The 20478-nt window shown below is 39.9% G+C and overlaps 1 protein-coding gene across 3 annotated transcripts in view; it reads left to right on the forward strand.

Moving 5' to 3' along the window:
- TOX3 (TOX high mobility group box family member 3) overlaps window positions 1-20478 on the forward strand; it is a 75864-nt gene that overhangs the window by 12980 nt on the left and 42406 nt on the right. The window contains exon 2 of one of the 3 annotated variants that reach the window (XM_087877121.1): window positions 13428-13558. The exons of the other annotated variants lie outside the window; for them this stretch is intronic. The gene's annotated coding sequence lies outside the window, so the exon portion shown is untranslated. The remainder of the gene's footprint in view (window positions 1-13427; window positions 13559-20478) is intronic. 3 annotated transcript variants of the gene reach the window in all.

Raw genomic sequence — 20478 nt, forward strand, 5'->3', positions numbered from 1 at the left:
TGGAGAGCTAAGCATTGTTCAAGTGCTCCATTTTGCAACCTTTCCTCCCTCGGTTGTTAAGCAAAGTTGAGTGAGTCACTCAGTCATTAAGTGAATCCGGCTTTTCCCCAATGACTTTGCCTGCGGAAAGCTGGCTGGGAAGGATATAAATGGCGATCACATGACCCCGTGATACTGCAACGCTAGTAAACGCCTGCTGGGTTGCCATGACCGAATTTTGATTATGTGATCCTGGGGAACGGTGCATCGGTCATAAGTGCGAGGATATTGGTTGTAAGTCCCTTTTTTTCAGTGCTCTGAATGGCCATTAAGTGAACGGCTATAAGTCAAGGACTACCTGTATTTTCACAGCAAAGCTTTTTCTGTTTTGCACCCTGGCAAGGGAGTTGTCCCATAATCTTTACGGGAGCTGTTTGTAAAGAATTATGGAGCTTTTTACCAGCACGAAAGCTTAGTTATTCATCTGTTCAAAAGAGAATAGCCCACAGGTTTCCTAGAAACTGAAACCATTAGATTCGAAATTTGAGTTAGCGCCTATTCCTCATGTAGAAATTACTCTTCTCCTTCGGGTACTCGATATTTTGAAGCTTTTTTCCCCCTGAGATCTGAATATTTTAAAGGTTTTTTTTTTCTCGCCTATGCTCTGCTTAAATGTTTAGGTGTTCATGTCCTGTGTGGGTTTTCTATTTTTCTTTGTAGCTAGAAGAGTTTGTAATAAAAAATAAATGTGGGTACTGAGTTGGATCAGCAAAGGAGACCCACTGGTTTGGGTCATTGTCTGCCTGCCTGCCTGTCTATCTACATCCATCTATCATCCATCCTTCCATCCATCCTTTCATCCATCCTTTCATCCATCCATCCATCCATCCATCCTTTCATCCATCCATCCATCTTATCTGTCAACTGAAGCGAACCTGGCTGGGCCCTCTCTGAGGCTTCAGGGTTGTCACTAGATAGGAGGCGGGGGGAAATAGTTACCCTGTTTCCCCTGATAATAAGCCCAATTGGGCTTTTGAGTGCATGCGCTAAAATAAGCCCTCCCCGAAAATATTTAACCGCATGTACAACCAGTCCCCGCCATTTCCTCTGGTTAGGGTTAGGGAGGCAGAGCTGGAAATCAGGTAAGACGGCAAGAGGAGCCCAGTCTTGTTCCACGCGCCCCAAAATAATAAGACCTCCCCGAAAATAAGGCCAAGTGCTTATTCCGAGATTCAAAAAAAAAAAAAAGACAGGGTCTTATTTTTGGGGAAACACGGTAGCTGGAGCTTTGCAGCCAAAATAAAATAAGTTTTCCTGTGGGAACCAAGGCCATTCCAACAGGGGGCTGGGAGAGGAGGAGCGAAGTAACCAAGCAACTGGCCAGCACCTCGGTTGGACCATGTGACTGATGACTTGTGGAAAGGGGGAAAACTTTCTCTTTTAATTAGGCGAAAACCACGGGAACTTTCAGAGTCGGTTTTCACCAGCTGTGCCAATACGATGTATTGAATAAAATTGTACTTTGAGGAATCTACCTGCCTCGGAGTTCTGCTTTCAATGGGTGCATTACTTGGACCGCTGATACCATCCATCCATCCATCCATCCATCCATCCATCCATCCATCCATCCATCTATCCATCCATCCTTGAACCTCTATGTTTTTCTGGCTCTGGTGTAGCCATTTGGAGATGCAGGGACCAAAATGGTTTTGAGGATGTATAGAAAGGCATCATGAAAACACCTGGTTCTCTTTAATCGCTTTTTTTAATTAATGAGCCTCTTAATTAACTTCCTTGCTAATGAACTCAATGGCCACATATTTTCCTTGAGCTACACACCCCCTTTCTAATAAGTTATCCTTAGCCAGAAAAATTGATCAACAGGTGTGCTTAACCGTTGGGGATCCAACTGTTTACATTCTCCCATTATTTACTCCCACACTTGTTCTTAAATCTCTAGCAGTTTATCAAGGAAATATAATCGACCTGTTTTTGTAGTCCTTCGATAAGTTGGGTGCTACAGTGGAAACTTGTTACCCTCCTTTTAATGCCTGTTGCAGGCCTCACTCAATATAATCTGTAAAATGGATTATTAACATTTTCCTTCCATAGCTGAAAGTAAGTTTGAAATCTGAATTCTCAGTTTTGGTCCCTTAAGCACTACACCATGCTGGCTTTATTCAGCAGTTAACCACACGATTGACTGTTAACTGCAGTTTGTACAATTCTGTCATAGGGTTGTAGTTCCCCCCCCCTTTTTATTAAAATCTAATGTCAGAACATTTTCATTGAGCTGCTTCTGTTAAACAAGGTATTAGGTATATCTGGCCTAATAAAGACAAGGATTGTGGGAGGATGTAATAGTTGTTTTCCACTACTTGAGACGCTGTCACAGAAGAGAGGGTCGACTTATTTTCCAAAATACCAGAAGGTTGAAGAAGAAATAACGGGTGGAAGCTTGTTAAAGAGAAACAAGAACCTAAAACAAAAGAGAAAATTGTGACAGTGAGAAAAATTAATCAGTTGCCTCCAGAAGTTCTGAGTGCTCCATCACTGGATATTTTCTTTTTTTTTCTTTTTTCTTTTTTTCTTTTTTTTTCTTTTTTATTATTATTATTTTTTATTTGAAAAGTTTACAAATACATTTTCTCCCCAATTTCCCCCCCCCAACCCCCCCAACCCTCCCTAACCCTCCCCTTTCCCCCCCAGGACTTCCACATAATAAAATCCAAATCAAAAATACATTTTATGAAACTTAAACCCCTCCACCCCCTGTGTGCTATTTATACCTTCATAAAACTCAATTAATCTATCCCTACATAATACATTCATTCAGCTAAAAGCTATCTGATATTTCCTAGTTTGATATTTATTCTGCACATAATCTATCCACTTTTTCCACTCCCATACATAAGACTCTTGAGTTCGGTCTTTTAAATATGCTGAAATCTTCACCATCTCTGCAAAACTGGCCATCTTAACAGTCCATTCTTCAATAGTGGGCGTAGTATCATTTTTCCAATATTGACCTTTCAATAATCTCACTGCTGTCACCATGTACAATATCAACTTTGTTTCACCCAATGTAAAACCCTTGGCTATACCCAATAACATCATTGGATATTTTCAAGAAGAGACTGGATAGCCACTTGACATAAGGCCTTCCCTTGCCTTGAGCATGGGGTTGGACTATAAGACCTCCGAGATCCCTTTCAGCCCTATGCTTCTGTGTTTTTATGACTTTGATATCATGGACAATCTGTTATATATGCTGGGAATACTTTTTGATGATAAAGCCTGGGGCTTAACCAATTAACAGATTAAATTGGTTGAACATGTCAGTTATAGCCAGGAGCTTCCCGTTTGCATAAAAGGATCAAACAACGGCAGACAAAATATTTGCTTGGAGCACTGAATTCATGCAAGGTTTTTGTTATTTTTACAGCAACCTCGCAAAATGAGCAAACTCTCTGGAGGCTTTTAAGTCAGTTTTCCAAGCTTCTATCAATCCCCAGTGCTCTAAGAAAAACTTAAATAGTTTTTTCTTTTTCTTTACTGCAATAACAATTTACTGGTAGTTTTCCCGCATGTTTCATGCCTTCACGCTGTTATCCTTTTCGTAAAGTTTGAGGAGCACTCAGAAGTGTTTGTAGGAAGTTATGATGAACTATTCAAATATCCTCTGGATTGTATATCAATCCATATTTATCCTTTGTCATCTTGCTAAAATATTTGATTTTCCTTACATTGGGTAGAGATATAGCCTGCTTCAAGGACGGGCTTACAAAATCTCACTTGGGTTTTATTATTAGCATGATGAAATCCACAGTGAGATAGATCTCAATGCGAGATGTATGCAGTTAGGATTAAACAAATTCTGAGCTCAGAAATATGTTTTAAAGACATATTAAAAAAAAAAACCCCACCCATTGTTATCTCAAACTTCCTTTCCATTCTGTTCAGCAATATAATTTAGGAAAAGGAAAAGATCGACAGATTTCTGATTACGGGTCAGAATTAAATCTGTCGGTAAGTGAAGATCTATCTTCTGCCCAATTGTGGGGCAATGAGAAAGTTTTTGACAATGTTTCAGAGTTTCCTTGAAATGAACAAACAACTGCTGCCAGTTGGTGGGGTTAGCAGAGATGGCTAAATTACCTGCTTTGATTAAAGAAAAGAATACAATTAATTCTGTTCCTACTTGGGAACCTTTTTTGAACTCTGTGCTAGAGGCGGAAAAAAAATGAAACTTTGATTTTGCTGATTAGATAGGTTTGTTGTTACAGTCATGGCTATGCAGTCTACAGTATATTATGTACAAATAAAAAGTCAAGGTTTTATGTTACTACCTTAATCTACTGTGCCAAAAGGAGCTGGAAGTTGATGCTTTTTCTTTTCTTTCCCCCTTTCTCCTACATTTTTTTCTGTCTCCCCTTTCCCTCCCCTATTTTCCCACTCTCTTCATTTTTCTTCGTATTTCTATATTTTATATTTTAATAAATGAAAAAATTCGAACCTGTTCGTGTTTCCAGAATTCATTGGCACTCATTTCCCCACACTTTGAGCAGCACTAACCTTGGCTGATCTGAAAAAAGCTAGGGAGAGGCAGGTATGATATGTGCTTGAATAGACAAGCAAATAAATATCAGAACGGTAGATTAGACTGGAAAGTCAAAAAACGTCTTGAAGGAAGACTGTAACAATTGGTTCCCATGTGGTGACCAACAAGACTGCAGGGTTATGTCCGTAGAGTTGCCAAGATTCAAACTCAGCTCAAAGGAGACATGACTTAAATCAGCATTCCTGCATGTGAAGCATATGTCGTATCCTAATGACTTTTCAGCTGGGTTAACATCTCATTCTAAACGGGGGTCACCAACCTTTCGGACCTCAGGGACCACTAAATTCATAATTTTAAATCCCGCAGACCACTAATATGATCTGCCTAATGACCAGCTGGGTGGGTGTGGTTAGATGGTCATGTGACTTGGTGGGCGTGGCCAACTCCTTGCCTGCCCGCCCAGGCTCCTTAGAGCCCCAACAGGAAGCAGTTGTTGGAGCTAAGCAGCCACCATGTGAAAGAGTTGGCAAAACAGCTCAGTTCAAATTGGATTTGGCCAAGAAGGAGGCTCAGCAGAAACACCTCACTGAGGACTACGAGCATGGGCTTTCCAAGCAGAGAGAAGACCTGCAGGAGTGCAAGGCCAGGTACCTGCGCCTGGAGGCTCAGCGGGCTGAGATGGTCAGCCAGTTCCAGGCCATGATATAGTCCCACTGGAACAAGGTCCTTCAGCTCTTCGCCACCAGCGGCGCTTCCCTCCAGCCTTCGCCCAAAGCCCAGCACCAGGAGGCTGAAGCCGAGTCGGAATTATCTGCCCCCCTCTAACCCGCACAATTTGGGCCAATCACCAGGAGACGATGACTTCTAGTCTCATTTTAGGCATGAAAGTCAGCTGGAGGATTTTGGGTCAGCCATGATTCTTCAACCTAACCCACCTCATAGGGGGGGTTGTGGGAAAAAAAAATAAGAGGAGAAAGGAGTATTATGAATGTTTACTACCTTGAGTTGCTTATAAAGTAATTAAAAACAGGACAAAAAGTTTCCAACAAATAAACCCATAGAATGCAGTGACATTAAAAATGTGAAACTTATAAAGCACTTATGTACAATGTCACTTCCCTAGCTTTCCCCTCGACACAGGGAAATAGCTTCTGTTAAAAAGGATCCCTCTTGATAAGAGGTCTGATGATTTCGATCATCAGACCTCCTATCAACTCTCAGAATTTCCTCAGCCTGGCTTTGCTTTGCTGGCTGAGGAATTCTGGGAGTTGAAGTCCACAAGTCTTAAAAGTTGCCAAGTTTGGAGACCCCTGCAATAGAGGAAATTAGTTAGGCTGAAGGGAGGTGGTTGAGTCACCCTGTGACTCTTCACATCAATGGGGATTTAAATTTCTTTTGTTCCTGCTCTGGACCTCTTAAACACCCCATTACTTATAAATGGAAAACTGAATACAGGGAGGGTTTATGAAGTATATCAGCTGGGAAATGTAAACCGAGGGTTGGATAAAGTAATCGGTGAATAATAAATGTTTATGGAAGAAGACCTTCTGCTGAATTCTCAACTAAGCCATCTCGTATACGTAAAAAGTGGTTTAGACGTTGGAGTGAGGATGAATTAGGCACAGCGGAGGCTCAGATTACTTATATCTGCTGTTACCTTGTGCTCGTTTGTCTTCTGTCACTGCCATTTCAATCCCGCAGCCAAAAATAAGAGAGCAAAGGAACGGTAAAACAGCCCCTCGAGGGAGTTGACTTTCTGCTTATTTTGAAAAACTAGTTACGGTATGACTAAGCTCTTTTGAAAAAAAATCACTTTATTGTGTCGCAATCGCAGAACTTAAAATAAAAAAACCCCCTTCGTTTTCAATTACTTTATCAAAACACGCTCCGAGGACTGCAAGGGTGTTTTGTTTAATTTAGTTCGTCTCAAAATAACATTTTCACTGCAAGCATGTTCCTCGCCTTTTAAGGGACTTCAAGTATTTTCACAGGACAGTGTGTCTTTTAAAAGGTTTTTTTTTTTTTTTACACATTTCAACAAAACCTCGCGTGGCGCAACACGAAGAAGCTTGTCGTTTCCAGAGGTGGTTTCTTCGAAAATCCTTTGCGGTTACAGTTTCTTACTCCAACATAAAAACGTCGATTTTTCTTTGGCACTGTTGCATGTAATAAGATGTTCGTTCTAGTTCTGCAGCTGAAACTCAAATCATTTGTGTGTGTGTGTGTGTGTGTGTAGGATGCCGTCCTATGGTTCTTCAATGGGTACATTTCAGACTTGAGTTGTTATGTTTGTAAAACAGTCCGAGTCTCAATAGCAAAACTGCAATTTTTGTTAGCTGGAGTAAAATCTGTTTGCGTACAGTGTGCAGTGGTTGCAAATTATGGTTTAAAGTAAACAGATGCAGTTCTCCCCTACATCTGATTTATTAAACAACCACTTGTAGGGTTCTTAAATCAAGAAATGAGGAAGCAGGGCCTATCTACAACCCCTAGTAGGGTTCTTACATCAGGAAGGGAGGGCCTATCCAAAACATTTTCCCTCCTCATTCAGTTGTTTGTTTGGTTGGTTTTTTTGGTCAATTCAAATGCCAGATCATTTGAATTTTTTTGGGTGCAAGTTTTTGAAAACTTGGTTGGATTTTTTTAAAAAATTTGGAACACTTATGTCTCTAGGGCATCGTTATGTTATTTGCTTATCTCAACTTTTAAAGGGTAACTCAAGTAAAAGCAAGCTAGGAAACGTAAGCAGTTTGAAAATGAAACTGGCTAGTTCAATGATGAGTAGAGTTTAAGAGGTTAAGCTTTACAGCATAGAAAAGTTTTATAGAAAGAGTGCTTTTTCTGTTAGGCTTCAAGGAGGAAATAGAATACACACACACACACACACAAAAATTATATTTCACTGATAAAGAAATAAAGGGAGAGTAGTATAGATCTATTTGTCGTCAATGCGACTGCTTGAGGGCTTCTGGATTGGAGCTGAAAGGCGAAAGGGATGCAGTATGCTCCCTTCCACATGTGGGAGGGAGCATACTCCATCCTTTTCACCTTTCAGTTCCAATCTCCCTTTATTTCTTTATCAGTGAAATATCTATATCTATCTATCTATCTATCTATCTATCTATCTATCTATCTATCTATCTATCTATCTATCTATAATATAGATAGCACGAAGCCGAGAACATGAGCCTGAAGATGACGAATGAGACTTCGTCAAAACGTCGCCAACACACTTCCAATTTTACGTGGGAGAAGACCCGAATAACCAAAGACCTACATACAAACACCCGCGAAAACCTGAGAACATATATATATACATATATATATATAATAGAAATCATTTGAAGCACCAAACACACCAAGAAAGTAGAAACATAAGTTGTCTGAGATAAATTTAATCAGTGAAATAACTCCTAGATTATAAACCTGAGGGTAGGATCTATTTTGCCGTTGATTGTCGTAAGCCATTTTGATGGATTGATTGGTTTGACTGATTGGTTGATCAAGTAGGTTTTGACTCTTGGCAGCCACTTCGGTTTTCTCCATGGCAATATGTCCCTAATAGGCTCTTTCAGATCTTCCAATGGTGCCTTCTTCATCATGGCTGTAACTAAGTCCATTTATTATTGCTGTTGGTCATTTTCTCTTTTCCTTCCAACTTTCTTGGCATCACAACCTTCTCCAGAACGTTGGGTCTTTGCATAATCCTTATTGGACACCAATAAGGGAGGATACTTGTAGCTCCGGATTGAAATGAGGGGATCCTTGGTTTTCTCTGTGCTTGGTTGCTTTCTTGCTGATGTTTCTTGACCCAGCTAGGTAACATCATCAGTGCTAGAAGGGAGTGGGGTTTGCAAAGCGGAGGGGGAAGGAGGAAAAAGGAGGAGGAGGAGGAGGAGGAAGAAGGACTGTTAGGTCCTTGGTGCTCTTTGAGCTTGGTGGTTTTCTTGCAGACGTTTCATTATCCAAAGTAGGTAACATCATCAGTGCTAGTAAGGAGTGAGGTTTGCTCTCAGTATAAATTCTAGTGCAGGGTGTCAAACTCTATTTCATTGAGGGCCACATCATTTGACCTTGGAGGGCTGGGGTGGGGACATGGCCATGGTGGGCATGACATGGGACGTGTCGGGGGCACCTGTGGTGGCCAAGTGCTAAGGCAGGACTTCCCTGAGACTGTCCCTCACTCTAATTATTTCCTTCCTTCCTTCCTTCCTTCCTTCCTTCCTTCCTTCCTTCCTTCCTTCCTTCCTTCCTTCCTTCCTTCCTTCCTTCTCTCCCTCCCTCCCTCCCTCCCTCCCTCGGCCTTGAGTTTGACACCCCTGTTCTAGTGGCTCGCCCTATTAGTGGGAGCAGTCTTAGAGGTTCTTTGGTTGGGCTGCTTACTGTTGGCTTGTTTGGCAGTTCCTAGATTGGGATATTGTTTACTTCTTGATTGTTGAACTGATGCTAAACTTGGAGTTAATCTATGTTCATCTGGGTACTGATTGCTGATGGGGAAGTATATTGGTCTTTTTATTCCCTTTTTGGCCTGTTCATTGTCTCTTTTTCATAGTATGTTGATACTGTTTAAGGGATACAGTGGCTCAGTGGCTAAAATGCCGAACTTGTCGATTGAAAGGTCGGCAGTTCAGCGGTTCGAAACCCTAGTGCTGCGTAACGGGGTAAGCTCCTGTTACTTGTCCCAGCTTCTGCGAACCTAGCAGTTCGAAAGCATGTAAAAATGCAAGTAGAAAAATAGGGACCACCTTTGGTGGGAAAGTAACAGCGTTCCGTGCACCTTTGGCGTTGAGTCATGCCGGCCACATGACCACGGAGACGTCTTCGGACAGCGCTGGCTCTTCGTCTTTGAAACGGAGATGAGCACCGCCCCCTAGAGTCGGGAACGACTAGCACGTATGTGCAAGGGGAACCTTTACCTTTACCTTTAAATATTATTTATAGTGCCTGTTGATGGCTAATTTGTCAGAGTGCCAGGCTTCTAGAAATTCCCTAGTATTTTTGGGGACTTGGCTTGGTCTAGGATGGTCACAGTTTCTCAATTGATGGCCACAGTTTTGAAATGGGACAATTTGAGCCTGGTTATTTATTCCTTGAGTGAAAAAGTCTGGTTGACCGGTTTGGCGATCCAACTGTTTGTTTTCTTAGCTATCTATGTTATTCTCAAGAGTCTTCTCCATCACCAAAGTTCAAAAATGTCAATTCTCTTTCTATTCTATTTCTTCAAAGTTCAACTTCATTTCCATCATATCTCACAGGGAATGCCATGCGATTTCCTGATCTTTGTTACATATAGACACATCATGGTATTTAAATGTTGGTTTCTCAGTGTGCCACATCATTTTTGGGGGGTTGTCTTTGATGCTTACTGAACTCTTGAAAGGATGGACTCTCCGAAATTGTAAGGACTTATATATTGCAGAATATTTTTTATGCTAGCCTGCTAGGAAATTTTAGGATATGGTTTTAAAATTTCCTTTAGCCAATGTTAAAAAAAGCAGAATCTCTACAAAAGCAATAATAATTGTCTCATCTGTGTAGGTTTTTTTTCCAGAAATTACAGAATTCTAGGAAAACCAAGCTCAAAAGGATATTTCTATATGTTGCAAGAAAACAGCAAATCTGATTCATATATATTACTTATATTATTGACTCCGTTACTGAAAAAAGTGTAGGTGTTATAATAGTTTTGAATCAATCTTGCTGATTTATAGTTTGTGCTGGTTTCTGCCTATTATAACAAATCTTGGGTACAGCAAGGATGTATTTGATTACTTGGCTAGCTTTCGGTGTCTGACAAAAATACTACATATATAGGACCCCTATATTGCACTAACCATAATGTTCTTTATTTAGTGTGATGTGTGAACCCAACCAGTTTTTGGCATATTCAGCAGCTGAACAATGACGTGGCCTGTTGTATGAATCCCATCTAAATCAAAACTCAGCTTCTGTATCCATATAGAGCCTTCAGGCAGTCCTTGACTTATGGTCCTTATGGTCTTAATAATAACTACCCTTATGGTCATCATGGACCACGTTTTCGTGGTTGTCATTAAGCGCCGCTGTGGCTGTTAAGCTAACCAATGAGGGCAGTTTTGCTGAAACCGCCAGTTTGCAGCAAAACCGTTGTAAACAGGGTCATATGACTACAGGATTTTGTAACCAGGTGTAAATACTACCCAGTTGCCAACTGTCCGAAGTTCAATTCTATGACTGCGGGCAGAGGTGACCGTCGGATCTACAGTTCTGGGTTGTAAGTATCTTCCATTGATGTCCATCGGAACTTTGAACGGTTTGCTAAATGACTTGTCGTAAATCAAGGACTACTTATATTCCCATTCGGGCATCAGGAGCCTTAGGATACATCCCTTATGCATAAGAGAATGGAGGAAGATTGAAGATGCTGAATCAGATTGTATCAATGGATCAACTTCAAGATTCTGTTCCATGGAAGAATCATACTGTTCAAATTAGCAAAATTATATTGATTGACTGCGTGCTGTCAAGTTGGTGACAACTTTCAATGACAACTAGATAGACCTTCTCCAGGATATAATTGTTGTATGTTTGATGTGATTGACATCTGAACGTAAGGATAACACGCTAATTTAAAAATCCATATCAAATCTTGAATGCTAATTCTGTGGATGACAGACACAAAGGCATATTAAATTTTAAGATTTACGTCTTGGTTAATAATAATACCCCATTTCTTCAAGATGAGGAAAAATAAAACACGATCTCGATGCTATAAATGAATTTAATGAACTGGAAAGACTGACATTTTCACAGTAACCGTCACACTTCATTTCACGAAGTAGTTAAATATTGAAGCTGTATTAAAATGCTAGCTCGACACTAAATGGCAGAATAGTTTACAAAATAAGGATTTTGGAGAGCTCTTCCCCCTTTCCTCGTGTTAAAAGATTGATGAAATAAGAAAATAATAAGGCTTGAGTGATCCTTTAATATATCCAAAGTACTGTGTCGAAATAACATTGTAGTTGGCAGACAAGTTCTGAAAATTAAGGAAAATAAGTTAAGACGTGCCAAAGGAATTTTTAATGTCAAATTGATAATACTTAAAGTAATAAACATTTTCACAGTTGGTTTCCTTCATGATGATTATGCAATGTTAACCTTTGATATTAGGGTGGGCGCTTCGAGATTTCATTTTCCAGTGAAGGAATTTCCTACGTAATCCCCATGAAAGTGATGGAAAAGAACATAACGTAATAATAATAATCATCTGTTCTGATTTTAGCAAAATATTAACAGTTACAAGAAGAAATTTTATATTCCTGTTTTGAGAGCTATGTAAACCGAGTTAAGGCTACAAGAAGGAGAAAAAAAAAGAGTCCACAGGAAATATCTCTTCTGCAAAATCAATTGAAATCAAGACAGATAGGCAGATATTGGTTTGCGCAGAAATGGATAAATTGACATTAGAATTAAAAAATAAAAGAGAGACAGAATATCATGATATATAGAATAGATTTTACCAATGGATGGAACTGAGAGGTGGGAGTTGGAACAGGAAATAACCAGGATTTGTAAACCCAAAATGTGATGTAATATATGTAAATATAACTAAGTACATTGGGTAAAATAATCATATATAATTAGTAATGTTTGAAGAGTATATATGATATTTGTTTTATATTTTAGTGTGTATGGTGGAGATGACGCTAGGATGGTCACACTATGTCCAACCTTTTAATTATATATATATATATATATATATATATATATATATATATATATATATATATATATATATATATATATATATATATATATATATGTGTTTTCTCAGGTTTTCGCGGGTGTTTGTATGTAGGTCTTTGGTTATTCGGGTCTTCTCCCACGTAAAATTGGAAGTGTCTTGGCGACGTTTCGACGAAGTCTCATTCGTCATCTTCAGGCTGGTGTTCTCGGCTTCGACCCGAATAACCAAAGACCTACATATATATATATATATATATATATATATATATATATATATATATATATATATATATATATATATATATATATATATATATATATATACACACATACATATATATATATATATATATATACATACATATACATATATATATACATACACATACATACATCATACATACATCATACATACATACATATATATATAGACATTGTTGATTCAGATTTCACTTAATCAGATGCAAAACTAGATTGGTGAGAGATGGGACACCAGTTCTATATATATTTTTTACAACCTGTTCCTGAATTCCCAATGATTAAAAAATAACTATTTAGGATTGTGCAGAGATCTCAATTCCGAGAGGAAAACGGACGGTTGGTGGATACGCTCGTGAGGAATACCTTCTTAAAGAAGACGTATCGCAGCGTCCAACCAGACCGAAAAACCCCACAAGCTTGTAATTCCACCCCCCACCCCATTGATTCTTCCTAGCAGCTGGTCTTTAAGTCATTCTGCTTGTGATTCAAAAGGTAGTCCATGATTGTTCGGTGGTAGAGGAGCTGCATTTGAATGCACAAGTCCCCAGGTTAAGCCCATGGCATTCACAGTTGAAAGAATCTTAAGCAGAATGCCTGGGAAGACTTCAGTCTTGAGACCAGTGGTTGTATTGGAAGGACAAAACACCCGGTCCTTTTATTACCCAAGACAATGACATCAGCTGTATATGGTATTTGCGTGTATTTTCCCAGCAACCATCTATTGTTGTGAAGTAGCCCTGCTTAATAAAGACAGCATTTGGAGGTGGCTTGATCTCGAATGAACCATTCGCCCATTAAATGTCTAGGGAGATTCTCCGTCCTCCAGGTCATGGTTGTCCCAAAGGTGCTTTTTTCAAGAGGCAACTTGGACTTTCTGTTGTTTTTTTTTCCTTTGAAGACGTTTCGCTTCTCGTCCAAGAAGCTTCTTCGGCTCTGAGGACCCTTAGTGAGCTCAGCGCTGAATTAGACAAGCCCATGAATTGATTTGTAGAAGACAGTTCCACATGTTCCAGTGGATTGATATAAAAGGTAAAAGCTAAAGCTAAAAGTTTCCCTGTCAATCATGTCCCTGTCAGTCATGTCCAAGGCACAGTGCTTATTTCCGTTTCTTCGGCAAGGGAGCCAGCGCTGTCCGAAGACAATTTCCATGGTGATGTGGCCAGCATGACTATACGCTGAAGTGCACGGAAAGGGGTACCTATTAATCTACTTGCATTTGCATGCTTTCGAACTGCTAGGTGGGCCGGAGTTGGAGCAAGGGACAGGAACTCACCCCATTGCATGGCGCTGGGTCTCGAACCTGGGTTGTCGGCTCTCCAGCTGACAAGCTCAGCGTCTTTAACCGCTGAGGCCATCACACCTCTTGGATTGATATGCAGTAGTAGTAATTTGCAGTGAGGGTGAAAACAATGTTCTGACTGCTGAGACGGTCTAGCAAGAACAAGAAAACAGCATAAGCGGAGACCTCAAATTCAAATGACACCTGTCTGTGGGAGCAAGCTGTCAATCTTATATGCGGGTGTGTGTGCACAGGCAGAGATTTTTTTTGTTTTTTTTGAACAAGTTTTATTAAATTTTTCTTTTACACATTACATGTGGAAGGTCAATTTAGTTAAAGGGTTTCAAAGTAAAAATTGAATAAGTACATTGTTTATATAGCCAAAAAATGTGATGGGGATTTTGAGAAATGTACTTTATAAATGGAGAAATAAGATAATTAATGGAAGTAATGCTAAGAAATTAGGATTTGAAGGGCGGATTGTTTATATACAATATATTAAGCAACTTTTCCCTTGCTTAATTTAGATCTGATCATCTGCATTTTATATGCCGATTCTGTATACATTGCTCAGAAGTAATCTTCAGTAAGTTCAATAGGACTTACTCTGACGTACATTTGTATAACATTATGTTGCATGTCACCGTATGGTGATTTTCATATTTATGCAGAATAATTCTTTCTCTGACAGATATTTTTGCTTTGTTCTATTCTGATCCATATTACTTATTCTGACAAAGATTTATTCAAATGTACTAACTGGGCAGCTTGTGATGCTGCAGTGATCTTTAAAAACATATGCCTTATGCCTAGAGAATTGCAATTATTGATAAATCTGTAGGGAGTTTAAATATAAAAAAAAAGAAAAATAACTATAATTATTTGGAACGGAATAAAAATAGGACGTACGTTACTGCTCTGTTTCTCAACCTCACCAACTTGGGGATGTGGGAACTTCATCTCCCAGAATTCCTCAGCTCATCTTCCAGCTGATAAGGGTAACAAACATTGCATTTACCTTATCATAATTCTAATGTCACCCTTATCTGTCAACAATCTAATATTTGGTAATTTACTTAAAACTAGTTTTCTGTTGGAATCATATTTTGGAACAAAATTACTTTCCGTGACCATGTAAGAATTGCTTAATTGCTTAAGAACGGCGCCAAGAAATGTAATAAATAAATAACAATAATAAATTGAGCAGGGGGTTGGACTAGAAGACCTCCAAGGTCCCTTCCAAATCTGTTCTTCTGTTAAATAAGTGTGGATTAAATTTTAACTTTCTTTATGTTGCGCACTGTAGGATGATTTTAGTATTTTAAGATCAGATTCTCTTGGTATTCAATCAAGTTTGTACAGGTAGTCCTCGACTTACAACAATTTGTTTAGTGACCATTCAAAGTTACGATGGCACTGAAAAAAAGGGACTTATGGCCTTTTTCACACTTACGACCGGTTCATATTTATGACGTGTCTCAGGGTCACATGATCAGCTTTTCAACGATTGCTTATTTGTACCCTATGCCTATCATTAAGTGTTGTACCTTATGATTCTTGACGAATGTATCTTGTCTTTTTATGTACACTGAAAGCATATGCACCAAAGACAAATTCATTCTGTGTCCAATCACACTTGGCCAATAAAGAATTCTATTCTATTCTATTCTATACGTTTCTGCTCTTGAAAAAGTCTTTGCATGTCTGGCTCTTCCGTTGTTGGTGCAAAGCAATAGAAAACTTGAGAAAAAGAAGAAGGAAAAAAAAGCAGGAGTTCAGCATAGAGGAAGATAATGTCCTTGCTTGGAATGTAATAACTTTGTTTAAGAGGTCAAGGCACTCCAATAGCTTTTGAACACGCCGGTTCTCGCTTCTCTTTGATCACTCCGCAATTAAGATTTGAAATCTTCAGACGGTTACCCTTCTGTTCTTGTTAGTTTTTTTAAACTGGGAAGATGAAGGTTACAAGTTAGGGAACAAGCCGAACTTCAAATCAGCTAAATATTTGATTCTAGGGCAGTGGGAAATTGTGGAAAATTAAGACATTTCTGCCTTCAGTCCAAAAGCCAGATAAAACATAGAGACAGAACGGAAAAACAAAATGCTCATTAAGAATGCTGAGCTGGAATAATGAATCCAAAGAAGTAGCCGTGTCTAGCCCATCCGTGTCTAGCTGTGTCTAACCCATGCCTTTCTTACTAATTATCCTTGACTGTTAGTAGCTCAGATTTACATAGAGAGCTTAATAGCAATAGCCCTTATATACCGCTTCATAGTGCTTTTACAGCCCTCTCTAAGGAGTTTATAGAGTCAGCCTCTTGCCCCCAGCAACCTGGGTCCTCATTTTACCGACCTCAGAAGGATGGAAGGCTGAGTCAACCTTGAGCCGGTGAGGATCGAACTGCTGGCAGTCGGGCAGAAATAGCCTGCAATACTGCATTCTAACCACTGCGCCACCACGGCTTGCAATAAATCTTTATGCTCATTCGAACTGCCTGAATCTCCTGATTTCCCCGGCGCTTGACATGTAACTTTTGCTTTGCGCATCATGCTAAGTCCCAATTTATTTAATCAGGGTTGATCGACTAAACGATGATTGGCTTGGTTCCCAGAAAATGCTAACTAGGTTCCCACAACCAGGCTATCCCGTTAGGGCTGAGTCTCCATAATACATTAAGCCAGAAAGAAATGGATTCTATTGTGACTTAGAAGCAACGTGCATATCCATGTTTAAATACTGTTAATTATTCAGTTGTAACCCCGTTGGGTTTAGCTATCCAGACTGATCAACAAATTGTTTTGGGCTGGTTCTGAAATACACTCAACACACATACGCACACAGACACACAGACACGTTGTAGAGGTTTAGTAACTCTCTACCCTGTTTCCCCTAAAATAAGACATCCCCTGATAATAAGCCCAATCGGGCTTTTAAACCCCCCCTTGAACATAAGCCCTCCCTGAAAATATTTAAACGCATTTGCAGCTGGTCCCTGCCATTTCCTCTGGTTTCCTCCATGCGCCCCAAAATAGTAAGACTTCCCCGAAAATAAGGCCTAAGGCTTATTTCGGGGTTCAAAAAAATATAACACAGGGTCTTATTTTCGGGGAAACACGGTATCCCAAAGCCATTCTTTAATGAATTGACTTTTAATAATTAAATCGAATCGAACTTGACTTAACTCTGTTTAATTTACACACCGTTGCACATAAACTTAGTCACTTTTGCATTTGTATGTTTTTTAATTTTGGCTGTTCACCGCCCTGAGTCCCTTCTGGGAGAAGGGTGGTATACAAATTAAATAAATAAATAAATAAATAAATTATACAACGAACAAGACCGTAGGAAATAAGTTAGTTATGGGATCTGATTTAAAGGAAATTTTGTGGCATCTGACAACTCAGGATAGTGGTACACTCCAGCCTTTTGAACAGAGCTTCTGAATTATTCTGGTATGAGCCTCAGGCATTGCTCATTGTGCCGGCGTAATGTGAATTGATTATTGCACTAATCATTTGTAGCTAAATCTGTCAGTGTGTTTTGACGAGCTCATCTCAAATGGTGAATGAGATGAAAAATATTTCTGCCATCTCGAGCGAATATTTTAGTACCGCCTAGTTGGAAATTCTCCAAGCACATGGTAGGAAAACACAGCTTCGTTTACCTGTTTAGGCAAGAGTTTACGAAGCATGTAGTATCCCGTGATGTAAGAAACTCTCTTCCCATCTGGTAGACTTAGCCTGTTAACAGCGGAAAAAAGTACACCGATCCATTACAAAAGAAATGTAGCTAGTAGCAATCAAATTAAAGGCTGAAATAAAATACCATTTGCATTTATATCGTTTAAAGTGTTTTACATCGTTTAAAATCTTTTTTATGCTGTCCAGGTAATACAATGAATGACCTATGCGTGCTACATGAATGGGGCACGTTGTGTTGCTTCTTTGAGATTTACAAATTCAGTGTACAGCTACTACGTACGTTGTTGTTTTGGGCCCATGAATCTCATACTTTGTAAATAAACTCCATGAACTAGTGACTCTGATACGATAATATTTTGTGCAATGTAGGGCTAGGTTGATTGAGTGGTTAAGGCCTTAGCCATGGAAGTCAGCTGAGTGACTTTGGGCTAGTCACCAGGAGACTGGGAGTTCTAGTCCCACCTTAGGAATGAAAGTGGCTGGATGACTTTGGACCAATCAGCAGGAAACAGTGAGTTCTGGTCCCACCTTAGGCATGAAAGCCAACTGGGTGACTTTGGGTCAGTCACCAAGAGACTCTGAGTTCTAGTCCTTCTTTACCTATGAAAGCCAGCTGGGTGACATTAGGCCAATCACCAGGAGATGGTGAGTTCTAGTCCCGCTTTAGCAGTGAAAGCAGTTGGGTGACCTTGGGTCACCTGAAAGCAGTTGGGTGACCAGTCCCTCTCGCTCAGCCCAACCCACCTCATAGAGTTATAGTTGTGGGGAAAATAGGAGAGGAAAGGTATGCTTGATATGTTCTACACTTTGAGTCATTTGTAAAAACAGTAAAGGTGGGATGCAAATAAATAACAATAGGCTTTTGAGTTTCCCTTAGGAGTAATGGAAGTAGTTCTTTGCCAATAAATAGAAAACTTTGATGCTGGAAGGAACCAGTTAGATTAACTGGTTGGAGATGGTGATAAGTCAAGGACTATCTGTAAGTAGGAGCTATGGCCTGAACTTCTAAGTTCATTGCTACGTTTGGTTATTTGAATGACTTCAAACAGATCTGTAGGCTTCTGTCTGCCAGTTTGGGCCGAACAAACCACCGTAAAGTTTTAGGAATAAAAATGGCATTTACTGTGTTTCCCCAAAAATAAGACCTTGTCTTATATTTTTTTGAACCCTGAAATAAGTGCTTGGCCTTATTTCCAGGGAGGTCTTATTATTTTGGGGCACATGGAGCAAGACGGGGCTCCTCTTGCCATCCTACCTGATTTCTACTTCTGTCTCCCTAACCCTAACCAGAGGAAATGGCGGGAACCGGCTGCGCATTCATTTAAATATTTTCAGGGGGGGCTTATTTTCAAGGGTGGGGCTTATTTTAGTGCATGCACTCAAAAGCCCAATTGGGCTTATTATCAGGGGAGGTCTTATTTTAGGGGAAACAGGGTAATTATATTTTGGAGATGGGTTGGGTTAGTGGTTAGTGATGGTTCAGGATAGAGGCAGTAGGACCTCCTCATCACTCGAAGAGACTTCTTGAGACAGGCCATGGCAGCAGTGTAAGAATTACAGGTCCTATGTTCCTCCTAATTCTCCAGACGCTCTTACAAGCTTGTTGGTTAATTAATGCGGCTTAGATAGTAACACTTTTTAATTTGAAGATAACATATGAGTGACAAGGTATTAATTGCACCAAAGATAACATGCTAATTAAAAGGTTTTCTTCACAGTTGTCTAAGGTTAACTGTGCCTTGAAATATTGGAAATGAACGCCTAATTACATTATAGTATCTGAATGCTCTGTGTGTGGGTTTTTTTGTTTTTGTTTTTTAATAAATCTGTCTCTTCCGTTTTGGTAGTTTCTTCTTTCCTTTTGAAGGGGTGATAGTAACGGTGGCTGGTGGTTGTTTTGTTCATGTTAATTCTTTTGGAGTGAAAGCATTTATCAAGTTCCCCTGTAAATATTTATAGATTTTAGAGAACAAATAAACATTTTCTAGGATTACTGTTTATGTAATTGCAGTGTACAGGATTGGATTCACGGACTACTCTAAGCCCGTGATGGCGAACTTACGGCACGCTTGCCAGAAGTGGCACGCAGAGCCATCTCTCCGGGCATGTGAGCCATCACCCATTGCTCTTCCGGGTCCCAGCACACCGGCCAACTGGTTTTCACGTGTGTGGGAGTGCTGGAAATCAGAAGAGCAGCTGCCCGGTACGCATGTGTGTGCTGGGAAGATGATCTTCCAGTTTCTGGTGCGCGCGTGCGTACTGGCCCCATGCGTGCCAGAAACCAGAAGTCCAGGTAGCCCATGCGCATGTGCACACCGGAAACCGGAAGATAATTTTCCCAGCATGCGCGTGCACACCGGGCGGCTGCTTTTCCGGTTTCCGGAACGCACGCACGCGCGTGGCCCCGTTTCGGCATTCGGTGCCCAAAAGGTTCGCCAACACTGCTCTAAACTGTATTTTATTTAGCTATTATTGATTGCTGAAGCCATGAGTTTAAAACCGCTAGTGATTTTAAAGATTACATAACTGTCATCGTGTGACAGTTCTCCATGTGGAGAAGTTTACATGTGGAGAAGTTTACAAGAATAAAGTTAGAGAAACCAATGGAAAGAAGGAGAACAAGGAAATTTAACCAACAAGAGATACCCACGGCCTATAAGGTGGGTACCTTATTTTCTCCCAATTGTAGCCTTCAAAATGTGTTGGGATTGCAACTCTTAAGGATTTGTGTGTGTGTGTGTGTGTGTGTGTGTGTGTAGGATCACAACAGCATGAACTTCAGGGACAGGAATTATGTTAATTTAATTTTAATTGGAGTTCATGTAATACAGACAAGAAGCAACGGAGGGAAACTTATCAAAGAGAGACCCAATCTAGAACTAAGGAGAAATTTCTTAACGGCGAAAACAATTAACCAGTGGAACAGAAGTTGCCTTCAGAAGTTGTGGGTGCTCCATCACTGGAGGTT

Source organism: Pantherophis guttatus, chromosome 11 (assembly GCF_059756535.1).
Source record: "Pantherophis guttatus breed Tessera chromosome 11, ASM5975653v1, whole genome shotgun sequence".
Classification (NCBI taxonomy): domain Eukaryota; kingdom Metazoa; phylum Chordata; class Lepidosauria; order Squamata; family Colubridae; genus Pantherophis; species Pantherophis guttatus.